Below are 16,630 nucleotides of genomic sequence, written 5' to 3' on the forward strand. Positions count from 1 at the left end.
TTATTCCAGGGATGCAAGGATGGTACAATATTTGAAAATCCATCAACATCATCCATCATATCAACAAAAAGAAGGACAAAAACCACATGATCATCTCCATAGATGCTGAAAAAGCATTCAACAAAATTCAATATCCATCCATGATAAAAATTGTCAACAAACTGGGTATAGAGGGCAAGTACCTCAACATAATAAAGGCCATATATGACAAACCCACAGCCAACATCATACTTAATAGTGAAAGGTGAAAGCTTTTCCTTTAAGATTGGGAACAAGACAAGAATGCCCACTCTCTCCACTTTTATTCAACATAGTTCTGGAGGTCCTTGCCACAACAATCATACAACACAAAGAAAGAAAAGGCATCCAGATTGGTAAAGAAGAAGTTAAACTGTCACTGCAGATGACATGATATTGTACATAAAAAGTCCTAAAGAATCCATCCCAAAACTACTAGAACTAATAACTGAATTCAGCAAAGGTGCAGGACACAGAATCAATACACAGAAATCTGTTGCATTCCTGTATACTAACGACGAGCTAGCAGAAAGAGAAATCAGGAAAACAATTCCATTCACAATTGCATCAAAAAGAATAAAATACCTAAGAATAAACCTAACTAAGGAGGTGAAAGATCTATACCGTGAAAACTACAAGACATTCATTGTGAGAAATTAAAGAAGACACCAATAAATGGAAACACATTCAGTGCTCATGGATAGGAAGAATTAATATTTTCAAAATGGCCATCCTGTGGAAAGCAATCTACAGATTCAATGCAATCCCTGTTATAATACCAGCAGCATTGTTCAACCAACTAGAACAAACAGTTCTAAAATTCATGTAGAACCAGAAAAGACCCCAAATAGCCAAAGCAATCCTGAGAAGGAAGAATAAAGCTGGGGGGATTACACTCCCTGACTTCAAGCTCTACTACAAAGCTACTGTAATCAAGATTATTTGATACTGGCACAAGAACAGACTGATAGATCAATGGAACACAATAGAGAGCCCAGATATAAACCCAAGTATATATGGTCAATTAATTTATGATAAAGGAGCCATGATATACAATGGGGAAATAACAGCCACTTCAACCACTGGTGTTGGCAAAACTGGACAGCTACATGCAAGAGAATGAAATTGGATTGTTGTCTAACTCCATATACAAAAGTAAACTCGAAATGGATCAAAGACCTGAATGTAAGTTATGAAACCATAAAACTCTTAGAAGAAAAAATAGGCAAAATTCTCTTGAATATAAACATGAGCAACTTTTTCCTGAATGCATCTCCTCAGGCAAGGGAAACAAAAGCAAAGTGAACAAACAGGACTACAACAAACTAAACTCTTCTATACAGCAAAGGACACCATCAGTAGAACAAAAAGGCATCCTACAGTATGGGAGAATATATTTGTAAATGACATATCCGACAAGGTGTTAATATCCAAAATATATAAAGAACTCACATGCCTAACACCAAGAAAGCAAATAACACTATTCAAAAATGGGTGGAGGATATGAACAGACTCTTATCCAAAGAAGAAATTCAGATAGCCAAAAGGCACATGAAAAGATGCTCCACATCTCTAATTATCAGGGAAATGTAAATTAAAACCACAATGAGGTATCACCTCCTACCAGTTAGGATGGCCAACATTGAAAAGACTAGGAACAACAAATGCTGGCAAGGATTCGGAGAAAGGGGAAATCTCCTACACTGCTGGTGGGAATGTAAATTAGTTCAGCCATTGTGTAAAGCAATATGGAAGTTCCTCAAAAAACCAAAAATAGAAATACCAGTTGACTCGGGAATTCCACTCCTAGGAATTTACTCAAAGAAAGCTAGTTCTCAGATTCAAAAGACATATGCACCCCTATGTTCATGGCAGCACTATTTACAATAGCCATGATATGGAAGCAACCCAAGTTTCCATCAGTAGACAAATGGATAAAGAAGAGGTGGTATATATACATGATGAAATATTATTCAGACATGAGAAGAAAACAACTCTTACCATTTGCAACAACATGGATGGAGCTAGAGGGTATTATGCTCAGTGAAATAAGCCAGGTGGAGAAAGATAAATAACAAATGATTTCCCTCATTTGTGAAGTATAGCAATGAAGGAAAACTGAAGGAACAAAATAGCAGCAAACTCACAGACTCCAAGGGACTAGCTTTTAGCAAAGGTAATGGTTGGGGGTGGGTGGGTGCAGCAGGTGGGAGAAGGGGGTTGAGGGGTTTCACGATTTGTACACAGGGTGTGGGGGGGGTCATGGGGAAGACAGTGTAGCACAGAGAAGACAAGTAGTGACTCTGTGGCATCTTACTACACTGAAGGGCAGTGACTTCAGTGGCATATGGGGGGGAATTGATAGTATGGGTGAATGTAGTAACCACAATGTTTTTCATGTGAAACCTTCATAAGAGTGTATATCAATGATACCTTAAGTTAAAAAAATTTGTTGTTGAAAAGACTCTCCTTTGGGGTTAACATCCAAAATATATAAAGAACTTACATACCTCAGCACCCAAAAAACAAATAACCCAATTAAAAAATGGGCAGAGTATATGAAGAGACAGTTCTCCAAAGAAGAAATTCAGATGGAACAGACACATGAAAAGATGTTCATCATCACTAATCATCAGGGAAAAGCAAATTAAAACCACAGTGAGATATCACCTCACACCAGTAAGGATGGCCAGCATCGAAAAGACTAAGAACAACAAATGCTGGTGAGGATGCGGAGAAAGGGGGACCCTCCTACACCGCTGGTGGGAATGTGAGCCAGTTCAACCATTGTGGAAAGCAGTATGGAGGTTCCTCAACAAACTAAAAATAGAAATACTATTTGACCCGGTAATCCCACTCCTTGGAATTTACCCCAAGAATACAACTTCTCAGGTTCAAAAAGATATATGCACCCCTACACATGCTATTATCACAGCACTTTTTACAATAGCCAAGACATGGAAGCAACCTAAGTGTCCATCACTAGATGAATGGATAAAGAAGATGTGGTATATATACACAATGGAATACTATTCAGCCATAAGAAACAAATTCTACCATTTGCAACAACATGGATGGAGCTGGAGGACATTATGCTCAGTGAAATAAGCCAGGTGAAGAAAGACAAATGCCAAATGACTTCCCCCATTTGTGGAGTATAACAATGAAGCAAAACTGAAGGAACAAAATAGCAGCCAACTCGGAGACTCCAAGAATGAACTAGTGGTTACCAAAGGGGAGGGGTGTGGGAGGGTAGGTGGGGAGGGAGGGAGAAGGGTTTGAGGGGTATTATGTTTAGTACACATGGTGTGAGGGGTCACGGGGAGAACAGTGTAGCACAGAGAAGGGACATAGTGAATCTGTGGCATCTTACTACACTGATGGACAGTGACTGCTTTGGGGTATTGGTGGGAACTTGATAATATGGGTAAATGTAGTAGCCACATTGTTTTTTCATGTGAAACCCTCATAAGAGTGTATATCAATCATACCTTAATATAAATAATAAATAAATAAATAAATAAATAACTCACTCTCCTTTGCCCATCAGATGTTCTTGGTACCCTTGTTGAAGAGCATTTGACCAGTACCTGAGGGTTTATTTCTGTACTCTCTTCTGTTCCATTGACCTATGTATGTCTTTATAACAGTACATATTGTTTTGATTAATGTGGCTTTGTAATATATTTTGAAATCAAGAATCATGAGACCTCCAACTTTGTTTTTTTTCAAGAACGTTTTGGCCATTCAGGATTCATTAAGATTCTGTATGAGTATTAGGATGGATTTTCCTATTTCTGCAAAAAGTGATGCTTGGATTTTGATAGGGATTGCATTAAACGTGGACATCACTTTAGTTAGTAATGCCATTGTAACAATCTAAAGTCTCTAATACATGAACATGGGGTGTCTTTCCATTTATTTGTGTCTTCTTTAATTTCTCTCAGTAACATTTTGAGGTTTCCAGTGTCCAAAGTCTTCTGTCCCCTTAGTTAAGTTTACCAGTAAGGATTTTCAAGGAGTGCTATCTAATAGAAATATAATGCATGACACAAATTCAAGCATTATATTTATTATGTTTAAGCTTAAATTTTCTAGTAGCCACATTTAAAAAGTAGAAACAATACATTTTAGTAACATATTTTATTTAACTCAATATATCCAAGAGAGTATATTTTCAATGTGTAATCAATATAAAAGTATTAAAACTTTTACACTTTTTTCACACTATGCCTTTGAAATCCAGCATTTATACTTATAACACAACACATCTTAATTGAGCCTGGCTATATATCAAGTGCCCAACAGCCACATGTGGCTCCTAGCTAGAAATGAGGCTCTTAGATAAAGAAGTGGCAGAAAGCATTTCAGGCATAGAAAACAGTGTGAGCAAATGCTTTTACATTTGGCATTTAGGGAGGTATCTGAAGTGAAAGTGAAGAAACAGTGGGAGGTGAAGCTGGAATGGCATGCAGTGGGCAGCCAGTGAGAGCAGGTGGGTGTATTGAGTGCCATGTGGAAGGAGCTATATGGTAGGTGAGGGACCACTGAGAGGCTTTATGTAGCATATGATCAAATTCACATTTCAGAAGGACCACTCTAGAAGAGGTGTGGAGAATGACTGAATTAGAAGTAGAGAGAGTTAAGACTGAAGGCCCGGAGACCAGTAGGGAACTATGTAAGAACCTGGTCAAGTGATAATGAGGGTCTGAAGAGGCATAGGTTCTGGAGAAGAAGTAATAGAGAGGAGGGGATACAGACAGAGAAGCTCAAAAGGAGGAGCCAATAGGATTTGATGCTTGATTGGATCTCTGGATTGGGTTTTCAGGTGAAAGACAATGTCACATAATGAAATACCAAAGTATTACTGTTTTTGTAAAATGGGGATTAAAATACCTACCTTACTATATTCTTGAGACAACTAAAGTTTAGAACAGAGTCTAGCATGTAGTAGATAACCCATAAATATTAACCATCAGCATCACCATCAGCATCATCATAGTTATTACTTCTGAGATTGGGACTGAAGAAATAGGAGCAAGTTAAAGAAGAAAAAGAAGTCCTGTTTTAGACATCCAAGTGAAAGTGATGGGTAGGTTGTTGACTATATAGGCCTAGAGCCCAGCAAAGGTCGAGGGTGGAGATACCAATTTAGTCATAGTTCAGTATGGTAACATCCATGGCAGTGGAAGCAGTTGCCCAGGGAAGTTAAGAAAAGGACTCAGAATAGAGTTCTGGTGAACTACTATTTATGAGAGTGGCAAAGAAAGAGAAGCCAGTGGTATAGACTGAGAAAGAAAGATGACAGTTAGGACAATCAGCTGAGTGTAGGAGAGCAGGATTCATAATGTTACAGAAAGGCTAGGTGGGAGGAAGGATGAAAAGCCCACTGCACACAAAGGTCATTGCTCACCTTTGCTTAGGCCTTTTCAGTGAGTAATGGGAACAGACCTGACACAGAGGTGAGTTTAAGAATAAGAAGGATTCAAGCACAGCATAACCTATATCGATTAATTTTCAAGATGCTTGGTAATAAAGGGGAAAGGGGTAGAGGCAGAGGTAAGTGTGTGTCTCAGTGTTTAGATGGGAGGAATTTAAACATATTTATTGACTAGTGGAATGATAATGAAAGGCCAAAGGTCAAAAACATGAGAAAGGAGATGCTTCATGGAGTTAGTGTCCTAGGGCTGAGGGAGGGTTAGACATGATGGGATCAGGTGATCACATGGTTGTTTAAACTCTGAACAGAGGGACAGTTTTCCTTGGAGAGTTGGCAGGAAATGAGGGTGATGGGGGCAAACCCAGCTTATATAGTGAGTCGGTAGAGTGAAGGAAGGCGCCATGTGGCCTGTTTGCCCCGAAGGGAAGGTCGGATCGGCTGCTGGGGAAGCAGAGTGGGGACTTGGCAGAGAGCTGGAGAACACTGAGGAAGCCTGCCAAGAGCTGCCGAGCAGAATGAGAGAGGAAGCTGACCAAGGACCCTCAGAAGATTGTTGAGCCAAATTAAGGGCCCAACTAAGAATGGATTTCACAAGCTTGTATAGGGGTCAGTCTGCACAGTTAGGGTTACACAGCCTCACACAGCAGAATATCCAGACTGAAGGAGGGATGGGGGTTTGATGGGAGGACAGGGGGGCCAGGTAACTGAGGAGCAGGAGAGAGAGAGGTTTATGTGGAGTCCAGGCTGGGGCAGGGGGAAGGAAATGTGGCCAGAAGGAAGCTAAGAACTCACTGATAGTGGAGGAATCGAAGGTACCAAGGTTTTGAAAGAAGTTGAAGAGTGGATTTCTGTTTGTTAGGGAATGAGAATCAAGGCAGTAATAGCCATTGTGCTCCAAGAGTGGGATTTGGGACTTAAGACTTGTAATAGTGGTAGGAAGTTTCCAGTGATAAACTCCAAGGTGAGGCCACAGAGTTACAGGCGAGGCAGTTGCAGCTGGAGCTGAGGAGGCCGGGGTGCTCTGGACAGGGCCTCCTCAGGAATTTGAAATCACACTGGGTGATGGCCAGATTTAGCAGGAGATGATTGTGAGCCAGGAGCCCAAGGGTTTGGGGGAAGATTCTTAAACAAAGACAAGTAATAGCTCTCAAGTGTCAATGAACAGTTATGAGACTCTGGATATTTTATTGTTTTTTAATCATCCTAGAGAGATGGACTTGATGCAGTTATGAAACCTGCCTGGCCAGGAAGCCAGGGTGCATCTGGGAGTCCCAGGTTGGAAAAAGAAGCATAATTGGGTGGGCTGCAAGGATTCAGACCTTCAAAGAAAGAATTCTAGCAGCATCAGGAAACTGTGAAATAAAATCACCTGTTCTGTGTAATCAGAGGTAATCTTTTAAGGCAACTCCTTTGGCACAAGGAAGGGATGCACTCTGCAGGTCTTGTGCATTTAAAGGGAGAGGGAGGGGAGGTTGCCTCTTAGATGAGGTGCATGGATGCCAATTTCAAGTGCAGTCTTCATGCTTCCAGGGTGAGAAAACCACTCCCAGGCTTTAGATTAGGATGATTTCAACAGGGCATAAAGTTGGAAAGTTAGCCTCCTAGATAATAGGAAGTTTGGTTTTAAGATACAGGAACACCATGGCTTAGTAGAAAATCAGTCTTCTCAGCTTCATCCAATCACATGAAGGGTTGGCTTCCCCTTTTTGGTACTAAATGTATTGGAAAATTTTCCCATTGCGATTTTGGCAGTGGATGAGGAGGTATCTGTTCCTCTGAAATGAATACTTGCATTGTTTTGAATGTGGAGAGAGTGAGGGGTTTTAATAAAAACTTAAGCCTTATTGCCGAAGGCCCTTCCCACATTTCCTATCTCTTTAATAAAGTCCTGCAATTTGGCTGCAGGAAACTGGGCAGGGGAGATGGCCAGGTTTGAAGCTCCTCCCCAATTCTTTGTAAGAGAGTCTACTTAATGAAAACCCACTGAGGCACTGAAACCAACTCAAACCTGTCTCTTCTGTCAGTAATATGCTGCCCTTTGCCTCTTTCCAGTTATCTTCAGTTTGAATCAATTAACACTCTTTCATTCAATATCTATTTATTGAGCCTCCTCTGGAAGCCAAGCATGAGCTCAGCTCCATGGATGGTGGAGTATATGGCTGTGCTCATGGAACTCATGGTCCAGAAGGGAAGGCAGAGAGTAATCAAATAATTATTACAAGAAGTGTATACCACGAACTCTAACAAATGCTATGCAGAAATCACTAATCATCCTTTTTAAGACCTAGCCATGGCACATTAACATTTGTGAATCCCTACACTACATCCCCCTTTGACCAATATCTGGCTAGAAACAAGATCCACAAACCAAACCAAACTCCTTCCTCCTCTGTCTCTCTCCTGGCTCCCAAATCCCAGCTCTTGGAAATAAATGAACAATCCCTATTATTGTGACAGAAGAAAGAGAGTATTGACAAGGTTTTCACCCACATCTCTTCCAGCTCCCCTCCCCCCACAAACACCCATCCCATTTCTTTTAGGGTAGTTGTTTTGGTTTCCAGTGGCAGATGAGAGCAGCTCTTACTTATCTCTTAGTATTAGCTGCTGTTACTGTTTCTGTTTCAGTGGCCTCAGTGACCTCTCTCTCTTCCTGCTGTGTCAATCACCACAGGGAGCTTGTAAAAGGCAAAGGCCCTGTTGTTCTCTAGCAGGGAGGGGGCATTGGTAAACAGAGGTCAGGAATGTCAAATGGGTGACCCAGATTTGCAGCACCAGAGGCAAACTAGTTCGTTGTATCCTATGTGAGCGAATGTAGCCCATTCTTGGTGTGAGAAACAGGTGTGTAGAAAGGTTAATTTCATGGAAACATCTATCATTACTGGGGGGGACTCACTACTTAAGGACCTCAAGACCAAGCAAAATATATTTCTCCCAAACCTTCACATTACAAATCACTTTTTCAATGCCTGCCTAACTTACTCTCAACCAAGGAAAATGCTGCACTGATTTTTCTACAGATTAGAAGTGAAATGAACTCTATAAGAGGAAAAAGGTATTCAAATATAAGTAGGCCTGCATTGTTTATGCCATTTGCTTCAAAGGTTTGGTGCTTACCCAATTTGTTTTTTATTCCTTCTGAAGACTTGTAGTTAAATAAAAATGCTATGGGAAAGGTAGATGGATCACAGACTTTCAGAGCTGGCAGTGAAATTAAGAGACCATGTAATCCTACACCCTTATTTTAATTAATTATCTTATTAAAGTATCATTGATATACAGTCTTATGATGGTTTCACAAAGACAACACAGGTGTTTCAACATTTACCCATATTATCAAGTCCTCATCCCCTCTATTGCAGTCACTGGCTATCAATGTAGTAAGATGTTATAGAGTCATTACTTGTCTTCTCCATGCTGTATTGCCTTCCCCGTGACCTACCTATATTGTGATTGCTAATTATAGTGCCCCTTAATCTCTTCTCCCTCCCCACCCACCCTCCTCTACCCCTCCCCTTTGGTAACCACTAGTCCCTTCTTGGGTGTCTGTGAGTCCGCTGCCATTTTGTTCCATCAGTTTTGCTTTGTTTTTATACTCCACAAATGAGTGAAATCATTTGGTATTTGCCTTTCTCTGCCTGTCTTATTTCACTGAACATAATACCCTCTAGATCTACCCATGTTGTTGCAAATGGTGGGATTTGTTTTCTTTTTATGGCTGAATAATATTCCACTGTGTATATGTACTACATCTTCTTTATCCATTCATCTACTGATGGACACTTAGGTTGCTTCCATATTGTGGCTATTGTAAATAGTGCTGCGATAAACGTAGGGGTGCATATGTCTTTTCAAATCAGTGATCTTGTATCCTTTGGGTAAATTCCTAGGAGTGGAATTACTCCTATCCCCTTATTTTGTAAATGGAGACTTGGAAGCAGAAGAAGGTGACATGATTTAACAGTAGTAAGTGGCAGAGAAGACACTAAAACCCAGTTCCTTGATGCTTGGGAAGGTGTCACTCATGAAGACACAATTTATAGTAATTGGGACAAAGTGGACTCCCTAGCAGCTTTTTACTGTGACCACCCAGGGCTTTCCTCCAATCTAGAACCCTGGCACTGCTAACTTCTCTTTTGTGATCTACAGGAGGTATTGGGTTGTTTTGGCCTATTCTTTTCTCCCTGCTTCTCTGAAGAGAACTCTTTACTTTAGGAAACAATTCTGTGTGGTTCTGAAGGGGCTTAAAATCACTGGGCTCATACTAGGTGGGCACACTACCTGGCCAGCCAATTCTGGTATCGTACCTCTCTGCTCACAGCAATTGATCAGGTAGTAGGCATAGAGCCAAACCTAGGCAACTGGAGCTGTCTTTGTGGCAGTATTCAGACACTGTGAAGTTTTCTCTTCCCTTTGTATATCACAAGCAGTGGAGATGTAGGCTTGGGCTGCCAGCAGCTATCTTTCCCACCATGTAAAGAGAATCTACCTGAAAAGAAGCCAACATACAATGTCAATAAATTGACCCATATATAATAATCACATTCATCTTTTGTGGGAAGTGCCAGGTCTCTTCAGCCTAACAGGAGGGTGGAAAGGCAAAATCAGGAAGCAAAATGCAGGTTTTTGTTGTAGGAGTAGTAATCCTTACTTTGGGAAAAATTATGGTTTTGTGAAAAAAAAATGTGAAACTAGGCTAAGACCCAGATCCTACTGCTTACAGTTGTGCCAAGCAGTTGGAGTTAATAGCTTTGCTTTCTGGGCCAATGTGAGGCCTGAGTGAGAGAGAGCTAAGTGCCTAGCTCAAGTACAGGTTAGATCTTAGATCTCTTCAGTGTGTCCAGGTGGTACTGCCCAGGAGAGAATTCTTTGTGGACTTGACTTCACTGTTAAAACTGCTTTGTTCTCTTGCAAAGACTCCTTAAGGCAAACAAAGTAGTCAGAGAAGGCCATCTGTTATTTGGAAGTATCTCCAGAGGGAAAGGAAATTACTGTAGGTCACTTTTAGGAGAAGGTCACTTTCCCTCTTTACTACTAAAATCTGTTCATACTCAGTTCCTTCACTCTAGTACTCTTAGATTGGGTAGTTCCTCTATTGGACAAAGTACAAGATGAAATGATTTTTCATCATGAACCAAACCATACTTACTGGTCACCCTTAATAGTTCCCTTAAATTATATCTTACACTCACTATCCTTTTACTATTCAGGAAAGAAGGTCCAGAACTTTCCTCTTCTAATCAAATGTGAATTCGTTCTGTTCCTGTGATAGGCTCCCTACTGATTGAGTTTACACTCCTACCTGGAAACACATTTGGGTATGAAGTCCCTACTCAACTGCAGAAAGCACTTTATAAATACATACTGTAGTAAAGAAATCAAGTTAATAACAGTGCTAAAATGCTACTCTCTAGAGCTGGGAAATACAAGAGCCTTTAAAGGTATAAAAGATAATGGTAGATATGTTTGAGACACAAGTTTCCTTAGGTTTAACTTCACATATAAGAACTAAAAATATGCAAGCTCTTGTATCTTTTTTAAATAAGAAGGTTTCCTCTATTTCACAAGGCTTCTTAGGCACCCACTCTCCCCACCCCACTTTAGCCCACTGATCCACAGAAAGTGCTTTTAGAAGGGTCACAGACTGGGAATTTATAAGGCACCAGCAGCAAGAATGATGACCAGTAGGTTTCTAAGTCTGTGACATGTCAGCCAAAAACTGAATTCAAATTCAACAGGGAGTGCAGCTCCATTAAAATAAAGACCTCACACATTACTAACTAATTATGTTTGTAGAGTCATTCTAATGGTTTAGACAGAACATTAACATTGTTTGCTAAACAAGTACTTTAGCAGGTCACTGGAAGCCTGAATTCAGAGTGCAAAAAACACACATGAAAGTCTATTTCCTTTTGCCATTAGCTTTTTCAAGATCTACTTGACCATCTTAAAACCCACACATTCTGTACCTCCCAGTGGAGGGGTGAGGGAAAAGGCAAACAGCTGGAAACTAAAGAATGTACAGCTTGACTGTCAACTTCTGTGCACTATGCAACCTGAGCCTAAGTGATGGGTGTGGCTACCAAGGCCCTGAGCAGCACAGATACTACAGAAATGTAGACACAACAGTGTAGAAGAAAAAGTGGAAACATACAGCTCATTTGATGGCTTTGTTCTTTTTCTTTGTAATCTGGTTTGGTTGAAAGAGTTGGGGCATTTATCCGTAAGTAGTTAAGATTTTCTGAGCCTAGACACTGAATAATCTGAGATGTTACCTGTAACACCCTCAGCATTCGATGCATATTCCTGTAGGATGGCCAGGGGTTGTTTGGGAATGCCCCGGGCAGTGGAACAGAGGGCAGTGTGCGTGCATACATAGCGTGCATACACTGTTTGTTACTGAAGCTCAGCCTGCTGTTCAGATGGGGCCTTGGGCTGCCACCACAGTTGAGGGGCAGGTCCACAAGGTCAAATTGTCACTGCAGTGAGTTACAGAACTGACTCAGACCCCTAACCTCCCTGGACACTGAATCTTCATGACAGTCCAAATGAAGCCTCCAGCATGGCAGAGGAGCTAAGAGTTGGTCCTGCAGTCACTCTTAGGTGAACAGAAGTCTGGGTCAAGAGACAAGTGGTCACCAGAAGTGTTAACCAGACACCATCCCTCCTTTTTACCTTTCAGGCAGGTGTTAATCAGAGCCCATCTGCCAGGAATCCCACTGCATTCTGTCCTCCAGAACACATGGGAACTTTCTGAATCTAAAGGAACATATAGGCTCATTGACTCTCACCAGTTGGGTGTGGGGCTGTTGTTCCCAACTATCTGCTGCTGCCACAACGTGTGCTCAAATGACCACCACCTCCATCAACTATGTATTCCATTACACATAAAGATTCCCAAATGGTGCTGAAGGGTGCACTCATCCCACCCAGCCCAAAGGGTCATATTAGGAATGGAGGAGAGGAACAGGTACAATAGAAAACAGCACCACCACCACCAGAGTTGATACACCTCGTGGCCAACACCCAGCCCCCTGTACCAATTTCCCTCACATCCCTTTCCTTGTTTTAATTAAGTAGGTTTAAAAAAACTAAAAGCACAAAGCATAAGCAAAACTCAACAATCTTGGGACTCAAGAAAGAGTAACTGGTCACTCAGTATACGTGAAGTAATGGCAAGGGTTCAGCTACAACTTTCCCCAACTAAACAACAATCAGTTGTTATCATCCACCAGATCTTTACATAAGAATAGCCTTATTCAGAGATGCCTGAATTGCACAGGTATACACAGTAATGTCTTTGGAGTTGAAAACATTGAAGACAGATTCATTTACAAAATGAAGTTGAAATTTTTCTCTACTTTTGAAGTAAGAAAACATTTTGAAAGTGGTTTCGCTTTTCTTCAGGAAAACAAACTACTTTCTTTCCATAATCTCCTATGATCTTTATACTTCAGAGACAAAACAATATTTTGCATTCAGCTCTTCTTACCTCTGTCCATTTATATGAAACTTCTCCAAGGTTATAAGCCACATGAAGAAATGTCTCCACAGTGGAAAAAAAAACATCACAATGCTGTATTGAAAGAGGAGAGAAAAGTTGCTCAGATGTCAATGGCAAATCGTTTTTTTATTTTTTGTCAAGATATCATTGATATACAATCTTATGAAGGTTTCACACAAGCAGTATTGTGGTTTCAGCATTCACATTATGGGTGTTGTGTGCCGCTCGCTTGGGTGAAATGAGAGTGAACAAAAAACACAGACAACACAGATAGACAATGGCTGCAGTCCCGATGTGGTGCAGCACCTTTATTTTTATACTGCCTTTCTCAGACCTCAGCCAAGTGCTATACTCATCTTTCCCTTCTCTGGGGGGACAGGCCAGAGCACCTTGTTGATTTTCTTAGAATCTGCCCAGTAAGCAGGGGTGGTGTTCACACGTCCTCAAGGTCTCCCTGTTTTCAGCGTGAGGCGTCCTGGCTCATTTTTTAGGACAAGATATGCTTTGGTGGGCAGATAATGTCCAAGGACGGCACCAGTTGTTCTCAAGCCGGTGCTTCCTCATGCTGCATTCAGACGTGGGGGAAGGTGCTTTCCCGTTCTGCCTTCAGACATGTGAGAAGACAAAGGCCATCCCCATCATCTCCTCCTTTCCTTAAATATTACATTGCTGAGATTGAACATGTCGAAAGACAGACATAACTTGAGTATTTTGCTTCATGGTCTGTTTTCTTCGTTTCCACCAGCAGTAGACTAGGAGACAGAAACAGATTAGTAAGAACAAAGTTCCTGAGCTAAGCATAGAGGAAGCAAAAGCACCTTTAATCTGTGATTCAGGGTTAAGGTCAGAGAGCCCTTGAGCTATTCCTTTAAAAATATCTTCTCCACTTAAATTGGGAAGTTCTGGGTAAAGGTATTGGTTATTTGGGTTTCAAGTTCTCATATTCTCGCAGATGTGTTTTTGTGCCCCCAAAGAAGATCTTTTATCTTAGCCCATTCTGATGACGTATTATATGGGATTGGGATTACACAGAACTGAGTGGTATTCCAATCACATCTCAGTGAGGACTGCGTAGTAAGTACACGAATCTGGTCTTCAAGCCAGGGGACTGTTTAAGATTTTGAATATCTGTTTCCAAATTGAATATCAATATCATGTTGTTGCTGCCATAATAAGTGGGAATTGTAATGCCAATTTTGCACAAAATCTGCTGTTTGGAGACTTTCTTGTAGAGCTACTCCTGCTACTGCTGCTGTAGAAGTGATAGCTATAAGTCCTAAAACTACAGTTATAACTGTTCCTACAAAGCGCTTTGTTCTGCGAGTGAAGTCGGTGACTAATTGGTATAATTGTGTTATTCCAGCAGACTCGCTCTAAGCGCGGGTGAGATTCACTGGGAGCCAGAGTTCTGTCCGTGCACAAAGCAAATAAAGGCTCTGAAACTAGAATTTAAAGTTAGAGAGGCATTGATGCAAGTGAAGAACTGACACTCCGAGGTGCAATTTAAAGATCCATTCTCCGGGTGCCAGATCACGGAGCCCTTTAGAAGGAGAAAAGGCAATTGTACGCATGCTTGAATATTTTTAGTGATGTTAGTATGTAAATGTATTTTAATGGGGTTATTCTCATACGACATGATTCCTCTCCACATCTTAATAGCTTCAAGGGCTGCAAGCAGTTTCCAAATATGTCCCTGAACCATTACCGATCCATTCAAATGAGGCAGAGGGGGAGTCAGCCCTGCCTCATGCCAAATAATAGTTTCATTAGCTTGGGCAGAGAAGCCGTGGTTTTCTTTATGCCACTTGAGAGGTATTTGGGAAAATTTTGTTCTAAAATCACCATGAGGACTCCAATCAATAATGGAGAAAGACTGATTATTTGCTTCTGTACTGGATATTAATATTTTTGGGTTATGCCCTCTACATCGGGTCCATGTAAAATGAGAAATTTCAGTATTTACTTCAGGAATCAGGCACAAAGAGAAAAGCATAGGGGGGTGTCTCTCTGTGGTACTATTTCCTTTAAAGCTTTTTACAGATAACAAAAAGGTGCTCGTGGTGAGATGAGAATGATTATATCTGAGACCCCAGGCTTCATGTGACGTTTGAAGACAATGAGATTCCTTTCCAATGCAGAGGGAGATACCCTCTGCCCCTAAGGAGAAAGAATAAGAATTGTTATTTCCTCCAGCGGGTTTCCCTTCTTCATTGGGATGTGCAGGCAGAAGAGGGTCAAAGGTCCTGGCATCCATTGTGTTACATTCATATACACCAAAACCTCAGGGTCTCCCCATGAGACAGCCTGGAAAAGAGGGGGGTTGGGGATATAGGCCGAATACACATGATCTGCACCTACCTGACATGTGACAATGGCCATCATCACCAAAAAGAGGGAGGAAGGTGTCAACGTTTGGCCTGCTTGTCAAACAATGCATTTGCCTTCTTGGGTGAGTTTCTTTAACTGTCCCCAGGTGGGGACCGAAGCCTGTCTAGTTCCCCTAGTATGGATCTGAGCCCTGACATTGAGGTCTTGGAATTTTCATAGAAAATTTTCATCCCTACTACGTTTGGTCATGGCGCAGTTTCAGCCATTTGCTAGGTAGCCACTCACACTGGTTTCCTGTGGAAACATAAGCATAACCACGTTCCCCATGTAAAACATGTCCAGGGAGCCATTGTCCTTCCAGAGTCCTGTAAAAGATGGGTTGGTAAACAGAAGAATGAGTAGTTGAGGGAGTAAAATGTGTTTCTGCTGCCAAACCTTTAGGGAGCTCATCCCAGTGATTCAAAAAATTGAGAGTAAATAAAACTTTGTATATAAGCATCAGTGGGGTCATGGTAATAAGGAAATCTCCTGTATCTCCCCCCTTGTGTTTATGTAAATAATCTTTAAATGTTCTATTGGCACGTTCGATAATGGCTTGACCTTGACTATTAAAAGGGATGCCAGTAATGTGTTGAATATGATAATGTTGTAGGAAAGTGGATAACTTTTTAGAGGTGTATGCAGGGGCATTATCAGTCTTCAAAGTTTGGGGGAGACCCATAACAGCAAAGCAGGATAACAGATGCTGAATGACGGTATTGGCTTTTTCAGAAGGTGAAGGGGTTGCCCACAGAAAATGAGAAAAAATGTCAATGGTGTGGTGAATGCAGCGCAGCTTCCCAAAGGGAGGGAATTGAAAAACATCTATTTGCCAGATATGGTTCTTGTAAAGACCACGGGAATTACATCCTGGTGGGAGAGAAGGGGTGGTAAGAGAGTGACAAATAGAACAAGAGCAGAGGATATCACAGGCCTGCTGGCGTGTGATATGGAACTGAGAACGTAGACCACGGGCATTAGTATGCAGGGCATGTTCTTCTGTTGTTGCTTGGATAGTACCTATTAGGAGAGAATCAATTTTAGTATTTCCGTAACTAAGGGGACCTAGAAGAGAAGAATGTGAATGAACATGAGTGATGGAAAAAGTGAAAGGCGATGGAGAATAAACGACTTGACAGCGCAGAAGAGTGACCGGAGGGAAGTAGGTTGTGAAGAAAATGAGGGCAAGTGTGTAAAAGGCAACAGGGATACAGTATACACAGCATATTGAGAGTCACTGACAATATTAAAAGGGCAGGGAAAATCTTGAAGAGCTAAGAAAATAGCAAACAATTCGCTCTGTT

The sequence above is a fragment of the Manis pentadactyla genome, chromosome 5 (genome assembly GCF_030020395.1).
Source record: "Manis pentadactyla isolate mManPen7 chromosome 5, mManPen7.hap1, whole genome shotgun sequence".
NCBI classification, from domain to species: Eukaryota; Metazoa; Chordata; class Mammalia; order Pholidota; family Manidae; genus Manis; species Manis pentadactyla.